The sequence below is a fragment of the Silene latifolia genome, chromosome 1, assembly GCF_048544455.1.
Source record: "Silene latifolia isolate original U9 population chromosome 1, ASM4854445v1, whole genome shotgun sequence".
Taxonomy (NCBI): domain Eukaryota; kingdom Viridiplantae; phylum Streptophyta; class Magnoliopsida; order Caryophyllales; family Caryophyllaceae; genus Silene; species Silene latifolia.
The window spans coordinates 153,209,395-153,225,947 of NC_133526.1; the positions used below are offsets into that span (position 1 = coordinate 153,209,395).

A 16,553-nucleotide genomic window follows, 5' to 3' on the forward strand; every position below is an offset into this window, starting at 1 on the left:
CCGAGTTTGACTTTCTCTATTCCGTATTGTTTTAGCTTCTCCGTTTTTTAAAGTTACGACCCCAAACGAGGTTTCTTGCATGGGGAAGTGTGACCTTCCTCTTAGAGCCTCATTTTCTTCTTCATTCACCTATAAATCACAAAATAGAACACCGTCAAGTCTAGTAATTTTATTTCTAAATCTATGAAAACATTAAATTTGCGAAAAATTAAAAACAAAAATAAATAAAACCTTGGGTTGCCTCCCACGAGGCGCTGGTTTAACATCCTGCACGACGTAAGAAGCTCATGTGATCAATTTTTGTCCTTAGCTTGCCACCTTCCGAGCTTTCTTTCATAGCTTCTTTCACATTCCTCATCCACTTGAAGCTTTTCCATGAATGTCCTTTCTTAGCACTCTTAGTATTAGTGCTCTTAAAATCTTCACCTGCAAAACAATCAACATCAATATCGACCTCCAGCAGATTCATCAGTAAGGATTGAGGTATAGAAGGAGCAATAGGAGAGTCCACAGTGTTAAGTAAATAACAAGACTCTTGTGACATTGGGCTCTTAATGGTGTTGTTCTTGTTAAAGGTAACTCGGTCATTGCCCACTTCTAGAGTGAACTTCCCATTTTTCACATCAGTTAACGCGCCTGCGGTGTGCAAAAATGGCCTACCCAATATAATTGGGGTTTGTGAGTCCTCGTCATATCAAGTAAGAGGAAGTTAACGGGTATAAAAAACTTACATACTTTGACGGGCACATCTTCTAAGACACCTAAAGGTTGCTTTAAAGAATGGTCCGCCATTTGTAAAGTGATATTTGTGCATTTTAGAGCACCCAAGTTAAGTTTTTTACAAATGGAATAGGGCATGACGCTTACACTAGCTCCCGGGTATATGTGCCTATAGTGCAAGGAATATAATGGATACCAGGGTCCTTATGTTTTGGGGGAGACTTGTTTTGTAAGAGTGCACTACACTCTTCGGTGATAGCAATGGTCCCAACCTCATTGAAGGATCGCTTCTTTGAGAGGATTTATTTCATGAATTTTGAATAAGAAGGGACTTGGGTAAGCAATTCTATGAATGGTATGGTAACTTCCAAATTCTTAACAACTTTCAAGAACTTACCAAACTTACTCTCATTCTTTTTCTTGGCTAGGCGGTGGGGAAATGGCACTTGAATTTCAACAACTTCCTTTAGAGGAGCATCCTCCACATCTCTCTCTTTCACAACCACAATATGATCATACACCCTCTTGGAAATGGCATCACCTTCCTTAGCATTAGGAGAGATCTCCCTCCCAACAAGCACCTATTCACTTCCTTTAGGCATAGGGTGCTCATCCTCCTTGGTACCAAGCTTACTCTTTTTCTTGAACATTGCTAAGCGGTGAGGAAATGGCACTTGAATTTTTATGGGAGGCTCTTCACTAGCCTTCTTTTTGTCACTTCCCCCAAGCTTGGTCTCTTTACTTACCACCTCATCATCTAAAGTCATGGATGGCTCATCATAACTCTTACCACCCTTCAATTGAATGGCATTAACCATCTCCTGTGGTTGTTCACCTTGGGGCGGTAGTTGACCCGTCTTTCTTTGAGAGCTAGAGACGGCTGTTTGAGCCATTTGTTGCTCTAGCATTTGAATTGCGGCATTGTGAGCTTGGTCACTCTTTTAATATCGAGCCACCAAATCAGTTTGAGCATTAACCATTTGCATTACCAAGGCTTCAAGTTTGTTCCCCCCTTGGTTATTTTTTTGGACATTTTGGGGTGGTGGACCTTGGTTTGGTTGGAAATTTTGTTGTGGTGGCCTTTGTTGTTGGGGTTGACTTTTATAGCTCGGTGGGTAATTGTACCTTTATTGTGGTGGAACATAGACATTGTGTTGTTGTTAAGGTTGAGGCACAAGAGTTTGTTGTGGTTGAGGATTTAACACATTGTTGCTTTTATAAGACAAGTTCGGGTCAAATTTTGTGTTCGGGTTATAAGTGTTTGAAAATGTACCCGATGGAAATGAACTTTGTCTAAAACTTTGAAAAGCATTTACCTCCTCAATAGTGGCTTGACATAGGATGGTGCAATGACCCGCACCTCCGAAACCTTCACAAACAACAATATGGCTTGTAGAGGACACTGCATTGAGTTGTTGAAGAGAAGAAACCGCATTTTGAACCTCCAACTTTTCTTGGAGCAATAAGATTTGAGCTTTCAAAATGGTAGTGTCGGAAGCCTCCTCTTTACCTTTGATTGGTGCACTCCGGGAATTGACATATTAAGCATCATGAATCGCGATGGATTCAATCGTGGCATGAGAAATATCTGTGTCAATTTGATCAAACCGCCCATTGTTGGCGGAATCAAGAATTCTTCGGGACTCGGCACAACATCCATTGTAGAATGTTATGGCTAGGAACCAAACATCTAACCCATGATATGGGCATTACCTTTGCAACTCCTTGTACCTTTCCCAAGCCTCATAAAGGCTCTCTAGTGCTTGTTGATGGAATCCCGTGATTTGGCTTCTCAAGGTTTGAGTTTTCTCCGGTGGAAAAAAGCCAATGTTTCCCAATTGGTTATTCCCATGGCGGTGCGATCAAAGCTATTGATCCATAGTTTTTCCTTGCCCTTCAAAGAAAAACGGAAAAGTATTTCCCTAATTTGGGTTTGAGTGACTCCCGTTTGCTAAATCATGGAGCAATAATCACAAAAGTTTTGAACAGGCAAATTGGGATCCTCCAAAGGACTTACCCCAAATTGCTTTCTCTCCACAAGGGTAATAAAAGCCGGTTTGATCTCGAACTCCGGGGCGGTAATTTGGGCAGGAGAGATACCCACCGGGAGCATAGCCACGGTGGGCTTCGAATGATCGGAAAGTTTCACCATCTTTTTGGTTGGAGATGGTGGTGGTGGAGATGATGAACTAGAAATTTCCTCCTCTTCAAAAGCTTCAAGATCGTCTAAGTAAGACTTTCTTGCACTTTCAATTTGCACGGGGGAAGCGGCTTCTTTAATTTCTTTCAAACAACGTCGTCTTCTACGCAAGGTTTTCTCGAGCTCGGAATCTGGTGAAAGCAATTCTCCAATGCGGGAAGGCTTGGGCATAAGACAACAATCTCAATAAATTTGTAAGTAACGGTCTCAAGGAACAAGTGTTCCTCAAGACAAAAGAAAACAAGATAAAAATCAACAATTCTAATCGCAATAAAATCGTGCTCCCCGGCAATGGCGCTAATATTTGATAGGCTTGTCGCACACCTAATCAAAGATAAAAATTCCCTAGACACAAGTGAATGTAGTACAAGGGGTCGAACACAAGGAGATGGGAATTGCGTTATGAAGTGCTATGAATAGAGTTCTATCAAGGTCGATTATGATTGGTTGTTTGGTTGGTTTGATAACTTGTAAATAAAGTGATGTAAATATATATGATAAAACAGTATAGGGGAGTCGGGTCACACATGCAATTGTATATAGATGTTCATGTTAATCTCGGAATAAATAACATTGTTAATTGTTTAGGTCTTATGACAACCACTTATCGACCTTATTGTCAACCATAGGTCGGGTCCTAGAGAACTCTCGTTATGACTAGTGATGAGCGTGTCGTTGTACGCTCTCAAACACATTTATAATCTCAATAAACAACTAGATAGTGGTTAAGTCGAGGTCGATCCATTGGATGGTGTACTTTGGGTTCTAAGTCTATCTATCTTAATTTATGCTAGTGTCACAATTGATTTGGGTTGAAGTTGTGCTCTGAGCTACAACAAGGAAATATAAACAAGACAAGTAAATGGAAATAAGGGTGTAAACAAAATAAAAAATACTAGGATGTCATGGGTTCATAGGGGATTTATGGTGGTGATCATACAAACATGTTTACATAGTTGCAAGCAAATTATTGTTATAGTGGAATCGAGTTAGTTTGTATATTACGATTCATAGAAAGATTTGGGTCCCGGAGCCAAGTCGTCTAGACTTTACAACACCTACAAGTCGACTTACTTTCTTCCTATTCACTTCTATGCATGGTCTAACAAGACTCGAGTTAGTTTATATCTTAAAAGTCTTGTTGAATAGATAAGAGATTGGTAAAAAATGCAAGGTTTTATAGTCTAGCATTTCATCAAGCATAACATGTCCATATATTAACACTACAACAAGCAAGCAATCTTATTATAACATACTAGATTAAGTATGAATCTACCCCATGTTTTAGTTCCCCTAATCCCCCACTAATCCCTAGTTAAGAAACTACTCACTCCTGATCATGAGAAACATGCTAACAAGGGTGTCAATCATATTAACAAGTCTAAACATGATAGAAATTAAAACAATAAACAAGGATTAAGTAAAAAGTAGAGAAATTGTACCAACTTAGGATGATCCAAATATAAAGCAAGGAATAATAGAAGAAAACTTGATTGATTGATGAAGAGTTGTCAATTCTCCAATAATAACCCAATAATCTTCAATTACCCAATAAGAAGTCTTGAACAATAATTAAGGAAAGATTAATGTGTAATTTGTGGAAAGATTAAGTGCTAATCTATTCTAATCTACTCCTAATGAAAGCTTTGCCTCTACTAAGAGGGCTTTTGCCTACACTAAGAGGACTTTTTTTAATCTAAGAGGACTTCTCTAATCTAAGAGGACTTAATCTTGATTATTACAAAAGAGGTATTTATAGTAGTATAAGGATTAGGTTAACTAAGGGCTTAAATGAGGATTAGACCCTTTTAGAAGGAGATTAGAGCCTTGCAAGTCTCAGGAGAAGCTGTAACACCCCCGCACACCAGGATGCCTTACCAAGGACCATCCCAGTGTATGAAGGTCTTACCATCTCGGTTACCCGAGGTAGTAGATCAAATAGAAAATGAAAGAACACTTATATTACATTACTTTAAGTCTTTACAACCAAAACTACATAACGTGATACAAAGCGATAGCTGTGACTACTATAGAGCTCATGCGTCAGGACATCTATTCCAGTTGCGTGGTGACTCGAATCCCCTCCAAGCCCATCAGCAAACAGACCAACTGTACCTGCTAAATCAAATGCTCACCATCCCCGAATGGATCACCACAGTTTTGAAAACATAACATGGGGCCAGTTAATGATCAATCAAGATAAGACAAACACAAGAGAAACTAACAGCTGGTTAACCTCCATCTCCGTCTCCCGATCACACACAATCACTGACTACACATAGAGGTGTGTAGCCCTGCCAGATTACCCATCACAACAGGTAATCCTCGCCGCCAGTGGGGGACCGCAGCCAATCCCCACCTAAACCCCGCTCATCAACGAGCGATAACCCTGTCCATTAATGTGCACATCTCCTCCTGTGGCGGGTTCCACGGAGGGCGAAACTTGGGAGTGAAGCCACTCCCGCAAGAGGCTCCACTCAGCCGAGGACACACCTCGCAAACCGTTATCACCAACCACTATCACAACTTCAACACCCAACTCTAACTCCGAGATCAACAGATAATCACAACAACAATTACCACAATCGCAACACCAACTTAAATCAATTAAACAGGAACTGAGTAGGGAAACCCTACCTCATCGCCAACCATGAAAATGCATCCACAAACAGCTAAGCAAGACTCCGAGATGCATCTTACAAAGGTAACCACATCCTATTATGAGGCTACCCCAACAATCTACATAAAGGACAACAGAACAGCGACTTACCTAAAGACGCGGACCAACGGTGACAAATACAACATTCTCGCACGCATCCTTCTTATGTACACCCGTCCCCTTCCATGGTTAAGGTCTAGGCTATATAAGAGTGTAGGGGGATATGGGTGATAGGTGAGAGAGAGATAAATAGGTTTAGAGTGAAATGGAACCGTCGAAAAAGAAATGAGACTTGCGAACTTGCATTTTATATTAACGCGTCAACAACAGCTATACTCGGTCGAGTACTCTCATACTCGGCCGCGTAAGCTCTACTCGGTCGAGTATTCACACTACTCGACCGAGTAGTCCCTATTAGGTCGAGCAAACACTCTCATAAGACACTTATCTTCACTTAACCTCTCACCTATCCCCTCGTAAGGTCATCCATGGTCAAAGGGTCGGTCAAAAGCGTCCTTAAACATTGTGGGTATTACAGTCTTCCCCCCTTAAAAGGAACTTTGTCCTCGAAGTTTAACCCATACGTCTCAACTGCGAGGATCACCACCTAAGCGACGTTCGATACAATATAAAAGATGTACAAGACTCCGATCACCACAAAACACACAAGATGCACAACTACAAAACACACAATCAAAGTTCGCGACCACATTACCCAGATATGGCGCCCAATTCTAATTCTAATGTCGGTTACCACAATTAAGTTTGTGACACATAAAAGAAAAGATGAGCATATAAAGAAGACATCTTTGATTTCACTTTGGTTTATATGAACTTTTATATGAACTTTTATATCGCGATATGTTATCTACCCCTCTAAAAGGGAACTTCGTCCCCGAAGTTCGTTTCACCCAATAACTACGATCAACCGAAAGTCGAAAAACCATTATAAAATACATACTTTGGTACGAGTTAAACCCACACTACTACACGTAAAGAACCAACCACGTTATGAGTACTAAGCAAAGAATGCAATACACCATCCACGTAACGAACTACAAAGACAGGGAATGTCATGGTATTACTACTATTTGCGAACACGATCACAACGCGTATAACCGCTACTGCCATACCTGAAACTATTCTATAGGTTATATTTGTAAGCACAGGGTACCCTATACCCAGGTTTATAGACGCTAGCAAGACATTACAGTACCCTAAGGATCAAAGAAGTAACCATATAAAACTAGAATGATTTTCAATACTATAACATGCAATACCCTGGTACTCGGCCGAGTATAAGAGGGTACTCGACCGAGTAAGCTCTACTCGGTCGAGTATTCAGTATACTCGGTCGATTTTTCGCGGGCAGAGAGAAATTTCGGCGTTGAGCACACTTTCACTCATAATCTTACCTGCACCAAGTCATATGTGTCATACAGAGCTGAAAGTTTATGTCTACCAAAACTTAAACATAGTATAAGAAAACAAGTAGCGGCCTTAAGGCCAAATACAGTCATCCCAATGAAAAGAGTACGATAAGAAACGATAATATCCATCAACCAACTGAAAACAAGTCTAGATTTACAAGAAAATCACACATATGGTCCCTCCTCCATCTCAACACCACCACCTGCCCCAGACGTACCAGCTCCTGATGTACCTGCCCCCTGAAAACCTCCAGCTGAGAAACCGCCTCCGCCCAGCTGACTGTCGTAGTTGGCACCCCACGGTCCCGCGAGGCAGCCAAACTCGGTCTCCTCAGGTGGCCTCCAAAAGCCGGGGTCGACTCCATAGCTGTGGAAGACACCTGTGTCTACTCCGGGTCCCCACCACCAGACAGGCTATGCCAACTCGATCCTTATGCTCTGGTTTTGGGCCATCTCATGCATGTTGTGGAGCACCAAGGTGGTGGAGATCTACTCAGTCAAGTCACTCACCTGCATCCTGGGGTCATGCACTGTGGGGTAGGGCGAGTACTGCTATGGGTAGAAGCTCGGTGTGGAGTAAGAGGGCTCAGTCTCAACCGGGTCCACCCTAGGCTGTCTAACTTTACGACGCTCACGAGGTGGGGGAGGACCTTGCTGTCCCTCAGATGCCGCTGAAGGCTCAGGTAAATCTAGGAGAATGGTGGGGTCGATCAAGTAATACTGAGGTCCGGGTCTAGGTACACCACCCACGGGCTCCCACTCAGCTAAATGGTCAACTACGGGACGGCGTGCAGGGTCAGGAAGCACCATCCACGAGGATTCCCTCACTCTCGAAGCATAAGACCCAACATCCATCTTTCTCAGCCATCTATTGTGACACCAATACTTGGCGTTCATGGTAGGTACGGTCTCAAATAGCTCGTCCCCGGAGGGAGGTGGAGTCTCAAAGTCAGTCAGGCGCTGGGCTAACCGGGTCACTATGGCCCCACAAGAGATGTGACAGTTCGGGGACCGTGCCATGTGATCTAAGCTAGCGCATACCACCCCCGGAGCACTATAGTAAAAAGGCTTCCTACGATGCAGGTTCAGGTAAGACATCAACAACATGACTTCATGGGAATTCAGCTTACTCACATCATCCCTCGCATACAAAAGGTAGGTGATCATCCTAAGAAACATGCGGAGGGATACATGCTGAACATCGTTAATCAGCACGGCACTAGCACTAGGAGATGGTCGGCCAGTCAGATAAGGTAGGTAAAGGGGTGCGCCACTATTCTTGGCTACGTCACTAAGGTATCCCTCCCCCTCAGCCTCTAGGCCCAGGTGGCCAGCAAACTCATCAAGGGTCAACTCATGGTCCTCATTCATGAGACGGAAAGAAACAGTCTTCTTTTTCACGTCATACACAAATGTGCTTAAGAATTCCAAAGTTAGGTGAGGGTAGGATTTCTTTCGCAAGTGGTATAGCCCCTCCATTCCCAAGATCTCAAAGATATGGACTATGTCTTCCTTAACCCCCAAAGTCTCCAAAATATCGGGGTTCACACACCGAGTTGGTCTGAAGGGACGACTCATCAAATCTATGAAGGCCTTACATTGCTTGAAGTCAGAGAAGATTACCGATGGATGTTCTTCCACCGGAGGAACAACATGTTCATGGCTCGATTAACCCGTCTCCAATTGGACATTGGCACGAGTCTGCTTATTGGCTGGGGCTCTTGTTTTCGGCATGCTGCAAAAAGATGGATTTTAACAATGATATTTTCAACAGAAATTTGCCATGGGATGGTCTGTTTTCGAATTGTATACTTTTAAGACGAAGTTTTAAGGCGAAATATTCTCACAAAGCATAAAGCGTTCTAACCAAGAGAGGCATTATTATCACCAAGAATCCTTGAGAGGGTATCTTAGAACAATCAAAAGAACCAAAAATTCAACTTAGGGCAACACCCTAGAAAATTTTGTATCACACAAGAAACGATTTTAAATCATAAAATCGTGTTTGTGACGGCATAGACGATATTTGTAAGCAACAAAACTCAAATATCAAAGGAAAGACACAAATTTCAGATTACACATGGTAGGAATTCGAAATTGGGCAAGTGCATACCACGAATTCAAAACAAATTGAAGAAATTGATTAAAACTTTACCTTGATTGAGGTTTTGAGCAAACAAGGAGGAAAATCCACAAGCAATGACCAATAAATCACCCAAGAGCTTTGAGAGAGAAAAGATTTTGAAGTTTTTAGAAGTGAAGGAATGAAATAAGAGGTGGAAATAAGGAAGAAGATGAGATTATGGGGTTTTTTGAGTTAACCGGCTGAGTCACGATAAAACCGTGCTCGGTCGAGTATTGCGCTTACTTGGCCGAGTATCGACTACTCGGTCGAGTATCCAGATTGCTCGGTCGAGTATCCAGAGATCAGTAGCGAATCTAAACTGACTTACTGGGTACTCGGTTGAGTGCTACTATACTCGGCCGAGTGTGGCCTACTCGGTCGAGTATAAGCTATACTCGATTGAGTATCACAGAACAGTAGCAAAATTTCAAAATTATTGAACCTGCAAAACGAATAACGACGTTCGGAGTTTTGTATGATCGAGTTCGTCACCGTTAGAACTAAATTCTACCACATCAACACGCCTTACACACAACATAACTACTGCCAAGTCAGTTGACGAACCACATACGTTCCTCACCTCCATTACAGTAAACAATTAGGTCGCGATCAACAAACACAACAAAGATTAACTACACAACCTGTAGAGATACATCTATAACGCCGCAACTTCACGCCTCATGATGTATCCTACACACATACCACGGAAGTCTCACACAACACTTGTCATGCACGAAACTTTATCATACTTAATCACAATTCTATAGACATTCACCATTGATACTGTCGTTTCGTACCAAAAATAAATACCTAAGTACTACTAACAGAAGTCAGCGGTAAGTAGGGTCGATCTCCACAGGGAGGCGGTGTACTATCTATTTGTCTATTTATCTGTCTAATGTCACAATGCTGGGGGTTTGATTGATTTAACTAAACTAGAGATTAAGGCGAGGGAAATGAATAAGAGAATTAACAGTAAGAGAAAGGAAGTATGCTAGGAGTCGGTCTACCGTGGCAGCTATCAGATCTTATACTATCGGGAATACTAAAGCGATTAGACTATTGATAAGAAGAGCTATGGTCGTCACCTTTCGGTCCTTAAACCGCCCTAGAGCGTAAACAGCTTAACTTTCGCCCTCACTGCAATACCCTATTGTAATTAAGCAAGCCTTCCCTTCCAATCTTTCGATCTAGGTCGGGGTTAACTAAATTTATGGTCTCCTGCATGCATTCATTTGACCGGATAACAATTAAATTGCCTAATACAATTCCTATTGCAAGACTAATCTATATAAGTCAATTAAAACATCGCTACCACGGCTTCCCTAATCCTAACATACTACGGGAATTAGCTATGCATAATTAAATAGAGAACAAGAAATAAAGGAGAAGTAAACATTAAATAAAAGTAAGAGAATAAGGGGGAAAGAAGAATTACTGAATAAATGATCCGGAAAAACAAGGAGAGAATGTAACAGTGTACTCGAACAGTAACCAAGCAAGGGAAAGAAATAGGAGAGAATGCCCGAGAGTTCTTAAACTGACGTCCTAACTACTCCTATTTATAAGAAAATAGGAGTATAATTAAACCTAATGACGGAATTAAAGCAAAAAGCCCAACCCATCAGCGAAATCCACTCGATCGAGTAAAGAAACCACTCGATCGAGCAAACTCAGCCAGAAAACAGCTCGATCGACCAAGTAAAGTGCTCGATCGAGTAAGTGCATATAAGGGACTGGTCGATCGACTACAAATTCTGCTCGATCGACTGTTTATTCAACCTAAAACCACTCGATCGAGTAGTAAACTACTCGATCAGGTGGATCTTGACTTCAGCAGCTTATAATTCTCGTTAATTTGACCTTGGCTTGTCCTTTTAGCGCCCGAAACACCTTCACGCATCCCAAGACAGCAAAATTTCCCGCTCCAAATCATCTCTTCCTCCAAACGCATGCTAAACGGACAGTAAATAGCTTGATTTCACTACTTTCGGATCCATACCTGCAAATAAGACATAATAACCCAAAGTAGCATATTCGGGGCATTTCGTAGCATAAAACTATGATAAAAGCATAGAAATACGTGCATAAAATAGGCTAAAAAGACTATACAAAATGAACGTATCAAATCTCCCCAAACCAAACCTTTACTCGTCCTCGAGTAAACTAAAATGCAACTAAAGGAACGGGAAAGATAACTCAGAGCTAGCTACAAATGTCCACTTAAGCCAGTTTAATGCAAGCAAACTAACACTTATAGCAACCAGTCAAATGCAAACGAGTTGTAAGATGTTTATAATAAAGCTGAACCGTCGACCTTGCAAGACCTTTAATAATGGACTCTCACGGGTCACTCTTCTCTCATGAAGCAAAGGGTGAACATATATATGTAAGAGAGAAAGAAGAATAGTCGCTCACCTAGACTACGACCCACATAAACATGCATGCAACTAATATGATAGACAATTCTAACTACCGTACACACATTCCAACCAAACAAGGTCCTGTCACAGCCGAGGGCTTACAAAAATATGGTAAAGTGAGGCAATGGGTAAGAAAAGGCAAAACATTTATGGGAATGTGGAGGTATAGACGGCCAAGCTAGTACCTAAACAGAACCATATGAAACATATCCATTTCCAACTCAATTATGAAATAAGCAAATGCCCTTCATTTGCCATAAAATCTCACCAAACCAAACTGAACTAACTCCTCAAATGATATAAGATAGAACATAGGAGCAGAAACCGTCAACCAAACAACATTTCTTTTTTTTTTCGAAATCTTTTTCCTTTCTTTTTCTATTTTTTCTTTCTTTCGGTTTCTTCTTTTCTGATTTTTTCTTTTTTTTTTTCATTTTTCAATTCTTTTTTTTTTCATTTTTTTTCACGTCTTTTTTTCATCATCCTCCTTTTCTTCATAAATTACCAACTCCGAATCAACAGAATATGCGCCAACATTTGATACAATAGACAATATACCGCAGAACGATCTAAACTAGCTTGACAAGGCAGGCTAAATTTGGAATGTAGCTAAAGATCAACAGGCAAATTTGGCTAATGTGGAGTTAAATGGGTAAAAATGAAAGAAAGGGAATATGTAAGCACCTCCCTGCATGTGACACCAACCACTAACCCGAATGTATGAAGGCAAAAAGCAATTGAATTTCATATATGTGCAAATTGATGATACATGTTATGCAAGGAGTAACTACTCACAATCCTACATGAAACTGGTCACAAATGACACCAGTTTATACGGCTCTAATTCCTTAGAATTTATAAGTAGGTTGCCAAAATTTCAGGTCAAGTCTATATGTTCAGCTAAATTTAACATTAACTCGTAGATATGCAAAAGACAAAGCTAAAAGATAACAGTTAAATGCAAGGCTTAAGCAAAAAGGCAGTTGCAGTGCAATTTCATCATAGAAATCTACCGTTCCGACTCAACCTATATGCAAAAATAAACGTGAAATTTTTTGAATTTTTAACAATTTTCTGATTTTTATTGAATTTTTTTTTTTTTTGAATTTTAACGAAAGTAAACAACAATGCAAACATAAATTAAATGTGATAACTGAAATGCAATAAAAACAATATGCAGACACAAATATGGATGCGTAACCTCCCCAAACCAAACCGTACAATGCCCCCATTGTACCAAAACATGGAAAGGAAACGCAAACTGAAAGAGAAAGAGAGTAAATGCGGAAATGCTCACAAGATGCGCGAATAAAGGGACCTCCCCAAACCGACCATGAAATGGGAGGTTGCTAAGGGCCCGGAAAACCGTCTCAGGAAGCTAATCCAAGTCAATAGCACTCGATAGCAGTCGAACAGTAGTCGATCGAGTGAAATGGGCATTCAAAACTGCTCGATCGAGAAGAAAGTAAGTCGATCGAGTGGTTTCTCATCTTGCAGGTGGTCGATCGAGTAGGTATTTCACTCGATCGAGTGAATCCATCAGCTAAAGTGCTCGATCGAGTAGAAAAACTACTCGATCGAGTAATCCTCGGTGTAATTCCTGCAGAACGCAATAAAAACAGCCCGCAACTAACCAAAACAAGCTTAACTGAGACCGTCTATGGTATAAAAACCATTTATTACAACTGAAATAAAATAAAAAACAAAATAAAATCTCCGGGTTGCCTCCCGGATAGCGCTATCTTCGTTCAGGTCCCAGCTCGACCTTCTTTTTCTTCGAGCCTCTATAATTAATCACAATCAAAACAGCTCAAAGCGCGCAACATTAAATCATAAACCTGCGCATGTGCTACACAGAAAGGTAAGTAGCACCACTGTGGAATAGCAGAATAGGAAATTAAAATATAAGAAAGTTTAAGCCTAACAAATTTCCTATGCGAGCTCCTAAATTTATCCACAAAATATAGGAGCGCGGGAGCAATAGGCGATAAAGTGGGGCTCCATCTCAGACTAACAATTTTGTGATGATAAAGACGGTGAATAGGCAGTAAATTGAACGACCTACTAGGAAGGGGCAAAGCATTAGAATGCAAAGCATAAGTCAAACGAGGCAATTCACTATTTAAACAAACAATAAACAAATTACCGTTCAATACCTCAGGTTGATCACTCTCAACGACGGAATCATAGATAAAAGAATTCATTACCTCTTCCGTGCTAGGAGTGATTACCGACTCAGCTACCTCCTTGTCACCATCCTCAGTGGAATTCAGCCCGTAAATCGCAGCCTCAAGTGCATCCAGCTCGGCTTTGAAAAGGGGAGACTCACCGTATCCATTATTATCATCAAAATTGTCGTCTAAAATGACCCCAAGTAACGCATCAATGCTCCCAATGGCCAAGTCAGTCGATCGAGTAGGATAGTCACTCTATCGACCAACTTCCTCCTGAATTCCACTCGATCGAGCAGCAATTTCTCTCGATCGAGCTGTTTCTCCTGGAAAATCACTCGATCGACTAGTATTAGTCACTCGATCGAGTGATTCCTCCCGTCAGGCTGAAATCTTCGCGTGGGACAGTGAAATATGATAGGAACTCGTCATCCGAGTCATAGAGGTCATCCTCGGATTGGGCAACACGGTTTTCTCGGGGAGAAACCGCTCTCAAGAAGGTATACCTCTTCTTCTTGCATCTCAGCTGCTAACTGAGCAACTACAGACTCGAGCTCACGGAATCGAGCGTCCATATTTTTGCTTCTCTCTTGCATTTGTGATACAAGCGTCACCACTGAATATGTCCACTCCGCGATTTCTTCTAGCTCCATCTAAGCTGCTATCTGAGCAACTACAGACTCGAGCTCAAGGAATTGAGCGTGAAATTGTCTATTAAAATCTTGCTGAGCTTGCACTTGAGATGCAAGTGTCTCCAAATAAGATTTCAGCTCCGCAATTTCTTCTTCTTGTATATCTGGAGGGTCTTGTTGCGGTGGCCATTGATAGGGTGGATGTGGCGCACAACTACAAATGCATTGTGCACAGCAGACCACATCTCCCGCAGCGAGATCACCTACTGTTCCATATAATGGGACATCGGTGATGGGTCAAAGGTACTCAAGCCTTCCCTTTGATCGTCTTTTCACTAGAACTGTCTAGGTAGTACCTGTAAGGCCTATCAAAACAGCACTCAAGGAAAAAGATCAGAACGGCCTCAAGGGAAAAATCCCCTGAGGCTAAAAATAGATAAAATTTAAACAAATAAATAAATAGATTGCCTCCCCGGCAACGGCGCCAAAATTTGATACTGTCGTTTCGTACCAAAAATAAATACCTAAGTACTACTAACAGAAGTCAGCGGTAAGTAGGGTCGATCTCCACAGGGAGGCGGTGTACTATCTATTTGTCTATTTATCTGTCTAATGTCACAATGCTGGGGGTTTGATTGATTTAACTAAACTAGAGATTAAGGCGAGGGAAATGAATAAGAGAATTAACAGTAAGAGAAAGGAAGTATGCTAGGAGTCGGTCTACCGTGGCAGCTATCAGATCTTATACTATCGGGAATACTAAAGCGATTAGACTATTGATAAGAAGAGCTATGGTCGTCACCTTTCGGTCCTTAAACCGCCCTAGAGCGTAAACAGCTTAACTTTCGCCCTCACTGCAATACCCTATTGTAATTAAGCAAGCCTTCCCTTCCAATCTTTCGATCTAGGTCGGGGTTAACTAAATTTATGGTCTCCTGCATGCATTCATTTGACCGGATAACAATTAAATTGCCTAATACAATTCCTATTGCAAGACTAATCTATATAAGTCAATTAAAACATCGCTACCACGGCTTCCCTAATCCTAACATACTACGGGAATTAGCTATGCATAATTAAATAGAGAACAAGAAATAAAGGAGAAGTAAACATTAAATAAAAGTAAGAGAATAAGGGGGAAAGAAGAATTACTGAATAAATGATCCGGAAAAACAAGGAGAGAATGTAACAGTGTACTCGAACAGTAACCAAGCAAGGGAAAGAAAAAGGAGAGAATGCCCGAGAGTTCTTAAACTGACGTCCTAACTCCTATTTATAAGAAAATAGGAGTATAATTAAACCTAATGACGGAATTAAAGCAAAAAGCCCAACCCATCAGCGAAATCCACTCGATCGAGTAAAGAAACCACTCGATCGAGCAAACTCAGCCAGAAAACAGCTCGATCGACCAAGTAAAGTGCTCGATCGAGTAAGTGCATATAAGGGACTGGTCGATCGACTACAAATTCTGCTCGATCGACTGTTTATTCAACCTAAAACCACTCGATCGAGTAGTAAACTACTCGATCAGGTGGATCTTGACTTCAGCAGCTTATAATTCTCGTTAATTTGACCTTGGCTTGTCCTTTTAGCGCCCGAAACACCTTCACGCATCCCAAGACAACAAAATTTCCCGCTCCAAATCATCTCTTCCTCCAAACGCATGCTAAACGGACAGTAAATAGCTTGATTTCACTACTTTCGGATCCATACCTGCAAATAAGACATAATAACCCAAAGTAGCATATTCGGGGCATTTCGTAGCATAAAACTACGATAAAAGCATAGAAATACGTGCATAAAATAGGCTAAAAAGACTATACAAAATGCACGTATCAACCATCATACTCAAATCATCTCGTTCTCTAGCATGCACTCCACAAAATCACAAATTCAACCATTCACAAGCATTAGACTCACATTATTATACGAGTGACGGCTAACAAGTACACACGACAACCACTCTTCAAGCAACTGCTCCTTTTATCTACCCTTTCCCTGTGGCTGGCTTAAGCACGATGGGGCCATGATTTTGAAATGAGGGCGCCTACTCACCCAAAATCTAGCATCAGTTGGGGATCCCAACACATATACACCACGTCCGGAAAGTGCCAGTCCTTCCCCATATGAGTCAATTCATAAAGTAAGGCATGCTTCCAAGCTTATATAAAACATTTTATTAGACTCCCTACG

At 41.2% G+C, this 16,553-nt stretch overlaps 1 non-coding gene across 1 annotated transcript; it reads left to right on the forward strand.

Annotated features, from left to right (window-relative positions):
* The first annotated feature begins 2,412 nt into the window (after nt 1-2,412).
* Nucleotides 2,413-2,520, forward strand: LOC141619677 (small nucleolar RNA R71). The gene has a single exon (XR_012531780.1). It is a non-coding gene; the product is annotated as a small nucleolar RNA R71 (small nucleolar RNA).
* Nucleotides 2,521-16,553: the final 14,033 nt, after the last annotated feature.